Source organism: Manis javanica, chromosome 7 (assembly GCF_040802235.1).
Source record: "Manis javanica isolate MJ-LG chromosome 7, MJ_LKY, whole genome shotgun sequence".
Taxonomy (NCBI): Eukaryota; Metazoa; Chordata; class Mammalia; order Pholidota; family Manidae; genus Manis; species Manis javanica.
In genome coordinates, this window is record NC_133162.1 from 6,659,645 (window position 1) to 6,676,363 (window position 16,719).

The 16,719-nt window shown below is 51.0% G+C and overlaps 1 protein-coding gene and 1 long non-coding RNA gene across 13 annotated transcripts in view; one reads left to right on the forward strand and one right to left on the reverse strand.

Annotated features, from left to right (window-relative positions):
• Window positions 1-205: 205 nt before the first annotated feature.
• On the reverse strand, window positions 206-6,660 carry LOC118971152 (uncharacterized). 3 transcript variants are annotated; one of them, XR_012132971.1, is made up of 4 exons: window positions 6,258-6,660; window positions 2,748-3,028; window positions 1,469-1,546; window positions 206-583 (listed from the first exon to the last, which is right to left on the reverse strand). It is a non-coding gene; the product is annotated as an uncharacterized lncRNA (long non-coding RNA). The 3 variants fall into 3 exon arrangements; XR_012132970.1 differs by lacking the exon at window positions 6,258-6,660 and adding an exon at window positions 5,541-5,653 and having other exon boundaries at window positions 2,900-3,028; XR_012132969.1 differs by lacking the exon at window positions 6,258-6,660 and adding an exon at window positions 5,541-5,653.
• Window positions 5,304-16,719, forward strand: part of CTBP2 (C-terminal binding protein 2) — a 153,870-nt gene continuing 142,454 nt past the window's right edge. For 4 of the 10 annotated variants that reach the window (XM_073240156.1, XM_073240153.1, XM_073240159.1 and 1 more), the window contains exons 1-2: window positions 5,304-5,739; window positions 6,024-6,207. The gene's annotated coding sequence lies outside the window, so the exon portion shown is untranslated. Of the gene's footprint in view, window positions 5,740-6,023; window positions 6,208-6,737; window positions 6,756-13,987; window positions 14,124-14,328; window positions 14,469-16,719 lie in introns of those variants that run through there. The other 6 variants (XM_073240158.1, XM_073240154.1, XM_073240160.1 and 3 more) reach the window with 4 other exon arrangements.

A 16,719-nucleotide genomic window follows, 5' to 3' on the forward strand; every position in this document is an offset into this window, starting at 1 on the left:
AGAAATACTTGACCAAACACTTCTACAGTCCAGGCCTTACAGAACAGATCAAACCATCACACAGTTTCATGGTTATAAAATGTGATAACTGCCATGGACTGCACCATTCCTCTTGTAAAAAACTCTCTTGCTCTAAGTCAGGGATGTTAATACAGTTGGGTATTTGTGGTATATTTATTAATAATTTTCTACCAACTCCCAAGAAAGTATTTTAGATGCATATAGTAAAAACATACATACAACTCCACAGTTAATCAAAAAGTCAAAAACAGCAATTAGAAGGTCCTTCCAACAGCTTCTTATCCAGTTTTATCAAGCCCAGGAAGCAATCATCTGCATATCATCACAGAGCAAGAGTTTATTGAGCTTTATTTTCCATAATTGTATGATCAGAACAATTGATACTTTGTTTTCCAGATATGAAATTATATGGTAATATTTAATATGCCTTTTCAAACAACACAAATCTCTCTTCTCTCATAGCAAGATCATGATCACTTTTCATGGAGGAAGGACGATGTTGCTTCCTGGACAGGACAATAGGCTGGCTGGCATCCTTGAGCACTGCATTTGACTGAGCTTCCTATGAGCCAAGGCAACAAGGAATCATGATGGTTTTCTCTGTTTTAATTATCTATTACATTAAATGCCAATCATTAGATCTCCTAGACAGATGAACTTTATTTTCTTTTGAAGGAGCACAGGAGTAGAGATGACAACTCCCATGGGTGGAGGAGGAATACAGACCAGCTCTTGCTGCCTGCCTCCCTCCAACCTGTGGGTGGCGGGGTGGCGGAGGAAAGTGACTGGATTAATGGCCGGTGGTAAGAGTGCTCTGCTGACATTGTGGCCTAGACAGAATCCATGGCTTGGTGAGGAACACAGAAAGCACCTGGCATTTACCAGCTCCTGTGCTTCCACAGGGGAAGGTGGCCCTGCGGGCAGGACAGGGTTGTGGGGAGCACGGCAGCATCTCAGAGGGCTAGCCGTGCCAGGCTGGTTGGCAGGGTAATGGCTAGACCTCCAGGAAAATACCTCCGTCTTGTCTGTGCTGAGATTATTCCTGTCCCCCCACTACAAGATTAGGGCTCCCTTGGGTTACACCCCTCCACTGGAGAGCTAGGAACCCTCCCCCAGGGCCTTGCGGCTGGAAAACACCCCACTCCCATATGAATGCACGGAAAGGAGGAGAGAAGAGTCCTTGAACAAGGGGAGAAATCTCTTTGATAAGAAGTTTGAACTTTATGCAGTGAAAGAAACTGTTAACCCTAAGAGGCCAGTTAACCCAAAATAAACAAAATCAAACTGGAAGACATGAAGATAACTTTCACTGGCAACATGAAATGGGAATGGAGGCTGCAGGGCAAATAATTTAAGTTCCTCAGGAGAAAGAAGAGGCCCTGCATACTTCCCCATGCAACATGTACATTTCAAGCTCCTTCCCTCTTAGAAGCTTGATGAAACTTACCTGAACAAATGAAGTATTTGGGGTGATTGGATGTTCCTATTTAACTCAGACCATGAGGAAAAAGTGATTACCATTCTCCTCCAAGAAAAAAAAAATGTTAGATGCAAACTTTCTGAACTCTACCATTTCTTCTTCCTCAATATGAAAGTAATATGTGGACCCTTTATTCTCAATAATCAATACTTTATTTCCTACTTTCTCATTATCACAGCTTTTTGTTGTTTCTGAAATGAATCCTCAGGAGCCTTAAAATTTACCATGCCATACTCATGTTGTATTTTTTAACCAGTGTCCAACAACACATTAATCCCGCTTTTTTTTTCCTTTACAGATTAGATTGAAGACTTACTATTAAACAAAGAAAAGGACTTTCAAAAAAGATACAAAAAATATGCTTCAAAAGTAACTAACTTTGCCTTTTTTGAATCCATACTAATAATGAAGTTACGTGTATATAAACAGATGCCCTTTGTGAATGGTGGCGGGTGGGGGTGTCAGAATCAGGTAGAGAGGGGGCCAGCCCTCTCTCCTCACTCACCAGCAGTGTGCCCTTCATTTAGTCTGTGAACTTCAGTTTCCCTCAACTGTAAAATGGCAGTATTACCAGTATCTCTCTTAAGTGACTGCTATGAGGATTGAAGAGGCAGGTCAAGGGCTTAGCCCAGTGCCAGTCACTCTAGTGAGTCACAGACAAACATCAGTTGCTGCTCTTATTTTTATGACTTTTTTTGTGTGTCTGTCAAAATCCACGTTGGGACACCAGAAATTGAACCTTGCCAATTAAATAGGATTAGATGAGAAGAGATCATGGACAGTACTGAAAAATAACATTTCAGTACCATATTCTATAAAGGTAACCCACAGAGATAAAAATTAATAAAGAGCATTTCTTCTGTAAATTAACTGAAATGTATTTTAAAACAAAATATTTTCTCTTCATCTTAATTTTTTTTCTTATTGAAAAATACCTTTATGTATAGTAATAAAAATAAACTAAGAGGTTTATAGTATAAAAGCTAGTTTGCAACATTTTTTTTATACTGTGGTAAGATATTTGTAACGTACCATTTACCATTTTATCCATTTTTAAGTGTACAGTTATGTGGCGTTAAGCCCATTCACAATGTGGTACAATCTTCATCAGCAACCATTTCCAGAACTTTCTTGATACTCCAAATAGAAACTATCCATTAGACAGTAACTTCCCTTTCTCCCCTGCCCCCAGACCCTGGTAATCTCTGTTCTACTTTCTGTCTATGAATTTGCCTGTTCCAGTTACCTGTTAGAAGTGGGATCATACAGCATTTGTCCCTTTGTGACCGGTTTATTTCACTTAGCGTGAGGTCCTCAAGGTTCACCATCCATGTTGTAGCATGTGTCAGAATTTCCTTCCTTTTTAAGGTTGGATAATATTCCATTGTATGTACGTACCATGTTTTGTTTATCCACTCATCCATCAGTGGATATCTGGGTTGTTACCACCTCTTGGCTGTTGTGAATAACGCTGCTACATGGAAATATCTCTTCAAGATCCTGCTTTCCACTTTTTTGTGTATATACCTAGAATTGGAATTATGGGATCACATGGTTGTTCTATGTAATTTTCTGAGGAACTACTAAATTGTTTTTCAGTGGCTGCACCAGTTTACATTCCCACCAGCAAAGCACAAGTTTTGTGATTTCTCCACATCCTTACCAACACTTGTTATTTTCTGTTTTTTTCATAATAGCCACCCCAGTAGACATGAAGTAAGTAGTATCTTATTGTGGTTTTGATTTTCATTTTCCTACTGACTAGCAATGTTGAACATCTTTTTGTGTACTTATTGGTCATTTGTATGTCTTCCTTTGAGAAATGTCTGTTCAAGTCTTTGCCCATTTTTTAAATTGGGTTTTCTGTTGTTGGGAAAATACTTTAAAAATTGGAGTTTCAGATAATTCACGTGTAGGGGGCAAATGGGCTCACCATTTTAAAATGCAGGGTGTCAAGTTGAAGTGGAACATCGTTTTTGGGTCTAAAGATGCTTTCTTTTTAACATTCTCCAAACAAAGGACATAGCTAATTTCTAAGTTAGGTCGAGTTCCTAGTAAACAGAAAGGCTGAACAAGTGATATGAGAAACCAGCTGACTCTTCTAAGGTTTCCGGGTGAGAACAGAAGGCCACTCAGTTCCAAAGATCATCTGTGAAACATGGAAGCAGAAAATCTGTATTTCTGGTTCTTACAGTTTAAGGTTAAACAGAAAAGACCGCACTAGCAGTCCAGGGGCCTGCGGGTGGGCGGAGTCAGGTTTTTACCAACATCTGTCTCCGCTCCTGACCTGAGGCAAAACTGCAGAGGAGAGCCCTGAAGATGTCTGCGGGGATAGAGGGTCTCCAGAAGATGGAGACACCTGGCAGCGCAGCCACGTAGTCGGCCTGGCCGGGCCTCTTAGGTATCAACTTGCCTCGGACATCTTCCTCAATTACGCGAGCTAGTGTGTGTGAAATGCCTGGTCCCGCACCGCCATCTCATCTAAAAGGTCTTCAATCGCGCTTTAAAGCCTTACTCTTTGGTGGTAAACAGTGCTCCAGAGTGGCGGCCCCACGCTGCGGGGTGCGCAGGCCACTTCTGCGTGCGCCTAAGCAAACGTCGTGCGCACCTTCTCCCCGCCGTGGGCCGCAGAAGGAGTTTTTTAAATGTTAATAGATCGTGAGGCCTAAAGCAGCGCGCTTTGGGATGCAGAAAAGGGTTTGGCGGCTCGGTGGCCCTCCCCCAGCCCCGCCCCGCCCCGCCCCCGCTTAAGTTTTCTGCCTCCGTCTGGTGTGATGCTCTCCCGGGACGCTGGGGCCCCGGCGGAGCGGCTGAGATCCCGGCTCGGCCTGCCCCGCGGCCTGCAGAGGCCCACCTCCCGCTCTTCCCCACGTCTTCCCTGCTCTACATCTCAATCCAGTCCGTAACATCTCAATACGGTTTTTAAACATCGAGACTAAGGGCTGTTCCGCCCACACAGGGGCTCTAGGAGGACGCGCTGCTGACCTCGAAAGCCAGGCGACAGTTTGTGGGGGCGGCGGGGTTCCTGGGCGCAAGAAGAGCCCCCGCGCCCGGCTGCCCGGGCTCCCTTCCGCAGACCGGTCATGGGCAGGGAATGTTAGCCTGAATCCCCAAGGTTCGTGCGCCGACTCGAACCTCGGGACGTCGGGGCGGCGCGGCTCCGGGCTGCCCCGCAAACCCAGGATCCCGACTCTCGGGACCCCCAGGCCGCAGCGCGCCGCTACCCCGCAAGGCCCGGAGCTCCCACCCAAGGCAACGTTTCAAAAACAGCCCCGCCGAGATCCAGGCAACAGGAAGGAACATTTTTTTTTTGTTAATGTGTAAAAAATGTTTTGCCTCTTGTAGGGAACACAACCGCTGTAAGTTCCAGCACACAGGGTCCCCTCCCCGCGCACCCACAGCCGTAGCCGCCTCTCCGGCAAGGCGCGGGCACCTCTCCCAGATCCGGGTTTGGGGAGCGCAAGTGCCCCCTGTGGCCGGCCCGCGCCTGACCCCGCGGGCCTGAGAAGGCAGAAAGGGCCGGCGCGGGGGCCCAGGAGGAAGTTAGAGCCGCGGGGCCGGGAAGGGGGCAGGTCGGCGCCGCGGGCCTGGCGGGGGCCCGCTGGGGCCAGGGCCACCCCGGGGCGCTGCGCCCAGGCCCTCCCGGGCTCGCGTCCCTCAACGTGGCCGGCCGCCCGGGGCCCCACGTGGAAAGGGCGGAGGAGGAAGGAAGGCGAAGGGAGGGCCGGGCTCCGGCCGCAGGACCCCCCGCCCCAGCTGCCCAGGCCCCCGCGCCAGGCCAGGGCCTCCCGGGCGGGGCCGGGCCGGGGAGTGCCTGCCGCGCCCGGCCCCCTCGCCCGCCCGCAGCGCCTGTGTGCACTTTCGCGGAGCGACTAATCCCCCGAGAGAGCCGATTTGTAGTGAGGAGTATCTGTAGGGGGCGAGGCCGGCCCATGTGGGGTTGTGTCATTGGTTTGCAAAGAGAGACCCCGCCTTTGACCAAAAAAAAAAAAAAAAAAAAAAAAAAAAAGGCGAGGAGTGAGCGAGCGGCGACCCTCACCTCTCCTCCCGCCACGCTCTGCGCGGCCGGCGGGCACCGGGAGACGCGGCCGGCGACGCTTCTTTCCCTTTCCTTTTCTCTCCGTTTTCCTCCTTCCCCGGAGGAGAAAACAAATAAAGAAGAGCAAATAGCCGGGAGGCGCTCGGCATCCAGGACCCTCCCTCCCCCGATCCAAGTTGGGATTAGCATCCTCTTGGGGGTAAGCGCGGCGCGGGGCGTGCGCGGGCCGGGGACCCCCAGCGCAGCCCCCTCCCGGCGGGCGGGCGCGGGGCCGGAACCGTAGTGGGGAGGACTGGGAGCCGGGTGGGCGGAGGAAGGGGGTGGGGTGGGTGGGGAACTAGGAAGAGGCTCGGCGGGGAGGGAGGAGGAGGAAGGGAAGGGAAGGGGAGGGGAGGGGAGGGGGAGGGCAGGAGGGGGAGGGGCGGGGAGCTGGAGAGATTAAGTTTTTGTGTGTGTGTCCCTGTGTACGTGTGTCATTTTAAGGTGGCCCGGGAGCGGCCGAGGAGCGAGTGACCGAGCTGGGAGCCATGCCGCGCTGAGGGGGGGCCGCCCAGCCGCCGCCACCGCCACCGCTGCCGGGTGGGGTGGGAGGGGCGGGAGCCGCCGCCGCCGCCGCCGCCTCCCGGGTGGGCGCCCTTAGCCGTGGACGCCGGTGGCCCGGGACGAGGTAAGAGGGGCCCCTGGGGAGGGCTGGGGCCGCCCCCGCCCCCGCCTCACCTGCGGCCGCGGGCTGGGGGCGCCGCGCCCGCGCCTCACTGCGCCACTCGCGGAGGAGGAGGGCGAAGGACACGGAGCCAGCATCCGAGGACATCTTTGGTCTGCGCCCCCGGCCCCGTGTCCCCGCTGGGCGCGCGGGGCTTAGCGCCAGCCTGGGGGTCCCTGCCTGCCGCCCCCCGTCGCCGATCGCGCCCGCTGGCCGCCTTTTGCGCCAGGATTTTTGTTGTTGTGATGAGAGTTGATGAATGCGAAGTAGGCGGTCACCTTCCTTCCCATCAGGATTGGCAAAAAAAAAAAAAAAAAAGAGAGAAACCCCAATCGCGGCGGCGTCCGGAGGGCAGCAGCGGCGGCGGCGTCTCGGCGACGGTTTCCTAGGCGCCCCCGGCTCCTGCTCCCTGAGGCCGGTGGGTGCGCGCGCGGGGGCCGCCCACGACCCAGGCCGAGCGCGCGGCGCGCCGCGGGGACAATACGGCCGGATCCCCCGGGACCGGAGGCCGAGTGCGTGGGGCCTTACGCCTGCGGAGCGGGGGCAGGGGGAGCGGGGTGCGCGGGGAGACCGGGGCGCGCGCGGCTCGGGGCCCCCAGGGGAGCGGCCCCTGCTGGCAGAGGATCCTGCGCGGAGCCCCGGGAGCGCAAGTGAAAGACGGGGAAGGAGGCGAAGGGAACCCTTTTGTTTTGCCGGCCCCGCATTGTTGCCTCCTCCGGGCAGCCGGGCCACATCTGCCGCCGCCGCCACCACTGCCGCGCCGACCTCGGCCCGCCAAAGTCGCAGCGGGGCGGGGGCCCGGGGCAGGCGGCGGGCGCGGGCGCGCCGGGCATTTCCTCTGCCCGGCCGCGCTCCCGCGGGCACCACTTCCTCCTAGCCCGCCGCCGCCGCCAATCCAGCCCGCCGGCCACCCCCGCCCCGGCCGCACTTTTCGGGTGGGGCGAACCAAAAAGAAAGTTTCGCAGGAGGGGCTGGCGAGGGCGCGCCCCGGGCAGCGGGGACCCAGCGCGGCGCAGCGACAGTCAGGCCGCCGCGGTCTCCTCCTCTTGCTCGCCCTCCGCGGCGCAGGACGGACCCGCGCGGCCGAGGGGAAGCGCCTTTCTTTCTCTCGCGCGCGCTCTTCCCAGCAGCCCGGGGCAAGTTGGGCAGAGGCGCTCGGGAAGCCGGGCGCGCTGGGGCCTTTCTCCGGCGGGAAGCCTCGCGGGCGGCTGGTCGCCTGGAGCCCACGCAGCGTCCTGGTGCTGGAGGCCGCGAGCCCGGGAGCTCGGCGCGGTCGCCGCCGGCAGCGGTGAGACACGCGCGCACACTCCCTCCGGTGGCTCGCTTGCCGCCACGGCGATGGTCACGGACACTGAGTGCGCTGGTGTGTGTGGTGCCCTCCCGTTCTCCGCCCGCGAGTACTTTTTCCGGAGGCGGCCCCAGCAGCAGTTGGCTCCAGGGGTCCCCACGCTTCGTCGTCTGCAGGAAGGAGGAATTTTGCATAGCAGTCCCCGCTTGCTCCGCGTCCTTGCGGTGCAGGCTGCTGGCAGTGGCCTACGTCGTCACGCCGGGCTCACTTGCCCTATCCCGGGTAAACATCTTCCGGATCCCCCCACTGCACGCACACTTTTTCCTTTAAAGACTGGAAATCGGGTTTAAGTTCTTAGAGAGCCAGACGTGAGTGGCTTGAAGGGTAGACAAGAGAATTCAGTTCTATAAATATGCATTGGGAATTTAGAATGCCAAGTGCCTCATTTGCCATTCTGTTGGATGTTCTAGACCCTGGTGTATTTTTATCTGACATGGATAATTTGGAGGGGACGTATATTTTGCTTAGTTTACAGAGTGATTCTGCCTCCCGACTTTGGCGAAATATATCAAACTCTCCTACTCTTGTCTGTTAGGTGCCCGAGTTCAAAGACAGATTAAAAATTATCTCGTGTTCAGTACCTGAGACTGCTGTCTCTACGGTTCTCAGAGGAGAACTAGTTTTCACGTACTAAGGAGAATTCCGCTGTTTCGGTTTTTTGTTTTAGTAAATCATTTACATTTGAAGTAATGGGACTTTAAAGGATCTTGTTTTTATAATCATCTGATTTCAAAGAGCTCTTCTTACAGCAATTATAATGTGATATTCAAAATGCTAATTAAACACTTCAGTCAGCCACTTTAATATTGAAACAGGATTTCTTTTCTTTTTTTTTTTAAGTTAGGGGGACTGTATCCTAGAGTAGAAACACCAAATCTCCTTTTGTCTGGCATCAGGTCTCTGAACTGCTCTGACACTCTCCTGTAAAAACCCTTGGTGCCCTTTTTATTGCTCCCAAAAGAAAAGTTAATGAGATGGTAGGTTTCAAGCAAAAAAGCAGGCCCTCCTTTTTGCAAAATATGCTTACAGTTGCCATTGAAGTTGTATGTTAGCCGTGAATGCGCTTGCCTTTAATGAAACCAGTTTAATCGTTCACACTTGATCAAGTATAACAGGAGCAAACAAAGGAAATAAGCCAGCATATTTCTGGAGAGCATTGAGGGGTTTAGTTAAGTGTTGATGACGGGTCACTCCCTCCCCCAACTCTACCCCCCAGTTCAGGGGAGTGAGGGTTGAAGGCAAAGGGAATTTATGGCACAGATTGATTTTCTGTGCCCCAGGGTAGGGAACCCCAGTTTGTCTTTGTAGAAAGCAATTATTAGAAGGAATTTTAAAATCTTGGTTTTGGAGCTTGTTTAGAAACCTGACAAGGTGCTTTTTGGTTCAATTCTTTTTAGGTAAAGCTAAGGAGGGAATGTTTCCCTCCTTTATGTGTACCTTAATATAGGAGGGTGGTGTGGCTCCACAGATAAAGAGTTCAGAGCCCCATGTTATTTATGACTGCACTGGGGATCTTTGAAACTGGCCCTTGAATGGGTGTTCTGGGGGAGGGGCAGGGTGAATCACCTTTTCTTAACTGTGATTTAAAAAACAAAAAACTCTTTGTCCATTAAAACGTATTTCTTTGTTAGGCATGAGTTGCAATTTCTGGGATTTCTCATCCACTTGGTGAAGAAATAAATATTTGCAAAGTGTGTGTCTCTTTAAAGTTAAAGTAAAAAGGTTTGGGTACTTAAAAATACTACTAGCACTACCAGCGTTGTAAAAAAAAAAAAATACACCATGGACATACTTTGAGAATTTTGGCCTTTTAAGACTCAGGTCACACCTGTTCCTGGCCCTACGGAGTGGAGTTTGCTTTCCCTGGTATTGTTAATCTGGTCGTGTGCACAGATGAAACAGGAAAACCTGCTTTCTGTATAATTATTAACTAGCCCATCAATTACCCTTTCAGGATATAATCAATAAGTTTACTGTTAACTTTTAAAACTCCAAAAAGAAATCCTATTTGTGGGTCTGGAAAGTGTTTAAAAGAGAAAAGAAGCACACGGTTGCAAAAACAGCAAAACTACAAAATCAACCTGCACCTTGTTCATCGTTCTGAGTAGCTAGCTTAAGGTAAATAAAGGATGAATATTTAAAATAGGCCCTGCACAAGCTGTGCATCATGTATTTGAAAAGGATATTGTTGCATACTGTTTAAATGCTAAAGCAGACGGAGCTCAGGTTGGCTCACACCCCTGGAAATCCTTGTTTTGCCGATTAAAAACAACAAGGGTGGATGAGCGGCCCCCTGAGATCTAGCACCAGAATGCCATTTGCCAACAGTTCTCTTCCCTCATGAATCATTTTTGAAGGCAAAGTTATACCCTTTGCACTTAACGCTTTCTCTAAATGGAAAAAATTTAAAGAGTTTACAGCAACGGTAGAATGGCTGCCCCAGTTGTCATTTTTAACCACTGTCATTTCAATACAGAAGGACTGTCATATAACATATGTGAGTGGAGTCTGGGTCCCTCTGTTAATGACCTATCAGTGAAAAGCATCATTCCAAGTGTCCCATGTTCCTGATACAGCCCACAATATATATTCATACAGTACATGACTGGGGAAGGAAATTTTATCTTTTGGGCCGGGCACCACTCCGGTACTATTCCCTTTCACTGCCTGGCTGGTAGTTCCATTAGAGGGTGGAACCCATGTTTGTAGTACTTAAAAAATGCGAGTGCAGTTTGCCTGACCCTTTAAAAAGAAGTACTTAGCAGAAGTGACACTGGATAGTGAAATATTCAGGTGCCTTATTCCCCAAAAATCTTCCTGTGAATTGCTTGCTCAGGAATCCCTGGGTGAACTGCCCCTTCTCAGAACTCTTAGTAGGCACGTGAAAATGCTGGAATGGTTATACTCAGCAAAGGCTGGACTGCCTGAGATATCAGCTTTCTCCCTTACAGCCGGTAAGCATGTCCTAATTTACATGGCTACGGTTAAAGTTACAGCGCCCTGGGAAAGAAGGAAAAATGGCAGGTTTCTCCCACCACCCAACCTTTTGAAGTTAATTTTTATTAAAGTCTGTGTTTGATGGAATATGTATCAAAGACTTACAAAAGGTTTTTTTTTTTAGCTCTTATCTCTGGGTTTGGGAAATTATATTTAATAATTGCTAAAAACTTCAAAACCATTTTTAAGGTGTTCAGTGTTTCTTTTGATCATGATTTAATGGATAGTATCCAAAAGCCATCACTGTGACTCTAATGATATTCACAAATTAATGTTTGGGCATAATCTGTAGTTTGCTTTTAGCTATCGTTAATGTTTAAAGTCTAAATTATGGCTGCACTTGGGCATTCAGGACTTCCCCAGTGAAAAGTACGACTTTGCACACTGTGCAAAAAAAAAAAGGGATTCACAAATGAATACAGAATGTACAATAGGGAGAGAGCCAGGCCATTGTTTGTGTGGAATGTTGACAATGGGAGCCAAGGGGCAGTTTGGCCTCCATTCTTCTGTAACTGCTGGAGAACACAGAAACTTCAGGAGCTGCAGACGGGATGGGAACCAGAGTCACATTCATCTGTCTTGGCCCCACATGGAAATCCAGTCCGCAGGCCTGCTCTCTTTCCAGAGTTTTCCCTAGGAGGTGGTCTTCGCTGGACTGCTAGGGAACTTCGTGTGCTTTTCCTTCTCAATGATCTGCTTTTTTGAGGAAGGAGTCTTAACAGCAGATAGTAGGGTTCTTCAAAGAAAGTGTGCCAAGCAAACTTTTTCCCCCATGAGAGCAATTTTAAGCAATCACATTCAACACTGAACCAGAAATGGAGGCATCTGAAGTCCCAGGAAGCAGTTGTGTTTATTTTTATTACCCTTCATGTTCACGTCGCTTTTAATCTGTTTGGCGTGTGAGGGGAGAGTGCAGCTAAAAGGAGTTGGATCTGTGTGTTTGGCTGCACAGCTGCTGCCACCTCTAAAACGGCGCCTCTGTGCTGCTCTTCCTCCTCCAGTCACAAAGCCCTCCACGTGGGAGCGGAGGGTCTAGAGCAGAGCCAACTCAGGCTGATGTGGCAGGCACTGCTGTTTACCTTTCTTTTGAACCCCTACCCTAAGTGTGATCAGTGTAGACATGGAGAGCTGCTGGGGGCTTCTGCCCACTCTGGGTTTAGCAAGGTACACTGGGTCAGAGCTTTGGGGGCCAGTTGACCTGTCTGTGTCTAGCCTAATCGTTGTTTTTAGAGTGAGTGTTTTAGAAATGGTCTGCTTTAACTGTTCCTGTAACTGAGTTTCACAGGTGGTTGTCTAGAGTTGGCTTAATATTGACAAAAACTGTGATAAAATTTTTGGGTGTTGGGTGCTCATTCATGGGGCAAGTGATGCTTTTCATGTTATGGAAAACTTACGTCTGTCCTAGATATTATGAGTCTTCATTTCTCGAATGTTGGATGGTGTTTAGAGGATGTTAGTCCTGAATAGCTGTTGTTGCCTGCACCTGGTGGGCAGCCGCATCGTTGGTGGTGGTTTTCTGGGAATCCAAGAAAGGCTGGGAGAGGGGGCAGTGCTTTTCCATCCATGTGGTTCTTAAAATCTTTCTCACTTGCCAAATGCAAAAAATTACACCTTCCTTTATGTCGCTGCTTTTACTCCCTTCAAAAGGCTCTTCGGATAAGCAGAAGTGTACTTTTTGCATTACCTTAATTTAAAGACACTTGTTACTGGCTTGAAGATTGACTGGAAACAGTGGTAATATTTCTATGTCTCATCCCAGCCTAGGTTGTGGCAGAAACTTGGAAGAGACCTTTTTTAAGGGATCTATAACCTAGATCATATGTGGGTCTTTATGCAGTGTTAGCGAGACACGGGGTTGTAAACTTGACTGCTGTGCTTCAGCCATGCCTGAAATCTGGCCTCCAGCAATATGTCCAAGCCCAGGACAAACAAAAACTTCATTATGGAGTCATGGAGTCCCAAGAAGTTTCTTCTTAAGGAACCATAGATCAGGATCATAAGAGTTCAACTCCTTAGGCCTACTGGGATGTTTGCTTCTTTCCAGAAAGACAATTTTAAAAGCCTACATAATGTGGAGGCTAGCATAATGTGGACAGAGCTTTCCAAAGAATCGGTTGATTGGGTGTAAACAGCTGGAATGAAATCTGGAAGTGTTGGTATTTGAATTAAACCTGGAAGTGTTGGTATTGTATGTGCTCCAGGTGTGTGGGAGGGGAGAGGGTGTGGGGGAGGAGGGAGGAACAGCAGGTGAAGTTCCTTTGCTGTAGGAGGTAAGAGGCCAGGAAAGGATTTGTGCACCTTTCTCCTTGAATGAACTCTGTCTGGGACTTTATTATTTTGCTGATGGACATCTTTTGTGTGTATGATCTAGAAGTGCAAACTAAGTTTACCCTCTGCTTGTTCAGGCCCAGGTGGGCCTACTGAAGGGGTGGGGGCAATGCCCACAGAATGGTGGAGAGCCTGTGGGGTGTTGTAGCTCCCAGGCCTGTCCACCTGGGGTGCAGCCAGGGCAGCAGTGAGCTGGGGGGGCCCTCGAGAGCCCTTACCTCCCTGTCCAGGAGTAGCTGAGGAGACTGAGAATGTTCTTCTTGGTGGGGAGCGGCCTCACCCGATCACCTGGGCTTGCTTTGCTGGAAGGGACAGAGTGCTGGTGACACCAGGGAGGCTTTGCCAGGCCAAGATGGGCTGTGTGGGCTCCTGGAACTGGCCGAGCTCGGCTGACCAAAGGGTCGAGAGTGGGACAGAGCTTTCCAAACACTGAAGAGCCAGAGGGTGGCTCACACTCGGGGGCACTGATGAACTTGGGGGTAATACTGCATTTCCTTCCTGGTGAGGGTGACAAATACTTTTGAAGTCCTTTCTGCCCCTTTTCCAGACACTAGTCTGCACTGCTGACCAGTTACTCCACATCTGCCTGCCCTTCGGGGACTGGATGGAGCAGCATGGACGCCAAGTGGCAGTGACATTTTCTGCCCATATCCCTTAGTATCCTAGGAGCACAGAGATGTACCTGTTCCTTTTTCTCAGCACTTCACAATTTTGGGCCAGAAGTCACTCTAGGAGGGCAGTCAGTAAAGTGCGTATTTTACCTACAGATACAAAGGAAGCACATATAAGTTCCTACAAATAAGAAAATCTCAGAATGTTTTTGATCTTAAAAACATTTCATAGTCAATCTTCACAACGCTCCTGCGGGCTGGATAAATAGAGCAATTCCCATTTTATGCGAGAAAGAAATATTGACTCGCCTGCTCCCAGTCATAAAGAGGCTGGTCTCCGCCTCTTGTTTCTGTAGCGCCCAGGTTTGGGGGCCCCGGCAACCCCTAAGTTCCGCGGGGCTACTTCCGGCCCCCTGTGCGATCTTCTGATGGCGGGGGCGGCCAGGCCCGCACCTGGCCGCGCGCCCCTGGAGGGGGCGGGGCCTGGCCGCACTTAACCGCCTGCGCCGGGACAGCCGGTGGGGGGCTCGGCGCTGCTGGCGGGACCGGCCGGCCGGCGTCTGCGGTTCCGGGCTCCCAGGGCCCCAGGCCCGCAGGTGAGGTCCCCGGGCTCCTGGGCCCGCCCTTCCCCCCCTGCACCCCCGTACCTGCTCTCGCTTCGTGCACCGGACACTGCCGGAAGCGCCCCTCCCCGTGTGCTTTTCACTTGTAAATGGAGCCGTTTCCCGCGGCGGCGGAGTCGTGGGGAGGTGGAAGAGATGGCCCCCATCCCCAGCGCCCACTTCCTCCTTCCTCCCTCAGGCCCTAGTGCGGGGTCCGATCCGGGCGGCGCACACCCTCGGGGCGTCCGACGCCGGGACCAGAGGGGGCCCGAACCCTCGGCGGAGCTCGGAGCAGAGCCAGGTGCTAGCCGGCACGTGCCTCAGCCATCTCCAGCGACGGTAGGCTACGGGGACCCCAGGTTGGGGTCGCGTGGCCGCCGCCCCCCCTTCGGGCCCGCCCATCCCCAGTGGACAGGGAGGGTCAGTTGCAAGGTGGTGCTCGGTTTGCAACGAACGGTTAACGGTCGCCTCCCGGGGACCGGCCGGCTGGGCATCCCGTCCCTTGGGCGTTGCGGAGGCCTTCCTCAGAATCCGCATCCAGGATAAGCGACCTTCCCACGGTTGCAGCATGGTGGGCGGCGTGAGGTTGCCCTGCCCGTAAGAGGAGACCCAGGAAGGCGGCTTTCTCCTTGGTGGAGGGATTTCTGTGTGTTTGGCTTTTTCTATCCTTGAAAGCTTTTAAATCTACCTGGACCATTTAAGTAGTTCTTATTTTTGTTAAGGTAACAAATATGGAAACCACTTACTAAGCATTAAACCTACTATCTCTTGTCAGTCCCTCAGTAGATACTGGGTCTTCCGTTTGATCTTGACAGCAGTGTGGTCATGTCAGGCCCAGGAGGCAGTGGGGTGGCTTGCTGCTCACCCATCCTGCTCCCCAAGGGGCAGAGCTGGGAGTGAACCAAGCTGCTGGCAGTGAAGTTCCTGCAGGATCCCTTAATGGAGGAGGATCTCCTGCTTTGGGAGCCTCTCTTCCTGCCACTCTGAGTTCCAGGCATGCCCTGAATCTGGTGTGTTTGTCCCTGGGATTCAAATGGTCTTTACAGAAACAATTAGCTTTCTCAGGCCCTGGGTTGCTTTTTAGAGCTGTGGAGAGGTCTGGCTTATTTTAATGTCTTTCTTTGATTGGTGATCTTTGGGAAGGTTCTCAAACCTAATGCCAAGGAGGGATTTCTCAATAGTTTCCTGCACCAGGCCTGTTTTAAATTCACTATACATTTTAAAGTAATGAACAGTATAGCTCCTGTTCAGAAGCCCAAGACTGGTTTAGTAGACAAAGGGCAGGCCCTGTTGGATGCGTGGGAGAATTCTGCGACTCTGGACCACAAACTCACTGTCCAGGCCAAGACCAGATGCCCAGAAGGACCTTGAAGGCCAGGCCAAGTGCTGTGGTTCCAGCATGTTCTTTCATTTATCCTCACATTAAGAGTGATGGTCAGTGTTCTACCAGTGAAGAAAATGAGGGGTCAGGGAGGAAAGCTGAAGGAGACGGAGTTTAGTTAGCTCGAAGTCCACTGCAGTAGTTGCTCCGTAATTGACTGAGGCTTCTTTGCTTTTTATTGGGACTTCGTTACATTTTGGGGTGTGGTGGTGGCTTTGTCATGACGGTCAAACCAGACCCCTCCGTCCCCCCGTCTGTTCTCCCTTTCCTCCATCTAGGTGTATCTGATGCAACACCCCCTCACCCGCAACACGCACACATGCTTGTGTACGTGCATCCCCCCTCCCCTCCGGGATGCTGTGGCCTGGCTTTCACAGTGCTTAAGGGGTTTTATGGTGAAAATGGATTTAGTGGCCAGGTATCAGTTTATCAGTAGGTAAAACTCAGATTGTGAGTTTGTGGTCTCACAATCAGATTTCCAAGTTTGTGGTCTGGGTTAGTGATCTCAGTCAGTATTACATGAGCCCCTCCTTCCTGGGATGAGCCCCCCTCACTTGGGGTGGGGCTGGAGGTGGATGGGCTGCTCCCTTCCCTCCCTGTGGCTGCTCTTCACTTTCTGGCTGGGTTATACACATCTTAAAATAAGATTTGGTTCTTGTGTTCAACATAGGGGAATTGGGGAAAGAGGGAAGATGGTGAGGATTTCACCTAATTGGAATAGTCTGTTTGCACCAGTCCAGCAAAAACCAGCCAGAAACTTGATTCTGCTAGGTTTCCTTTGGGTTGCTGCCTTCGTTTGTGTTGGCCTTAGAAAGGAATTTGAATTAATACTCTTGAACAAAAGTAGCAGCTTTCTTTTCAAAGAGGCCATCAGAATTGAAAGGGGAATGGCACAAAGTTGGGTGTGGTCTGAAATCTGGAGCCAGCCCTGCTTGGGTGGTTAACACACTTGGAAGGCACCTGGAGCTGGAGCTGGAGCAGGTGATGCGGAAGCTCACTGACTGACCTTGGCTTCCTTTAGAGTAAGGTCCCTACAAGGTGGAGATTTTCCTGAAAAACAGGCTTTCCTTTAATTACAAGATTACTTTCCTGCCCTGCAATGCTTCTCTTCCTTTCATGAACACGTGTGTGCTTGGAGAACTACCGAAGTCTTTGCGGATGCCCCAAAGCCTCGGCAGGGATGCAGCAGACTCCCCAAGACTTTGGGTT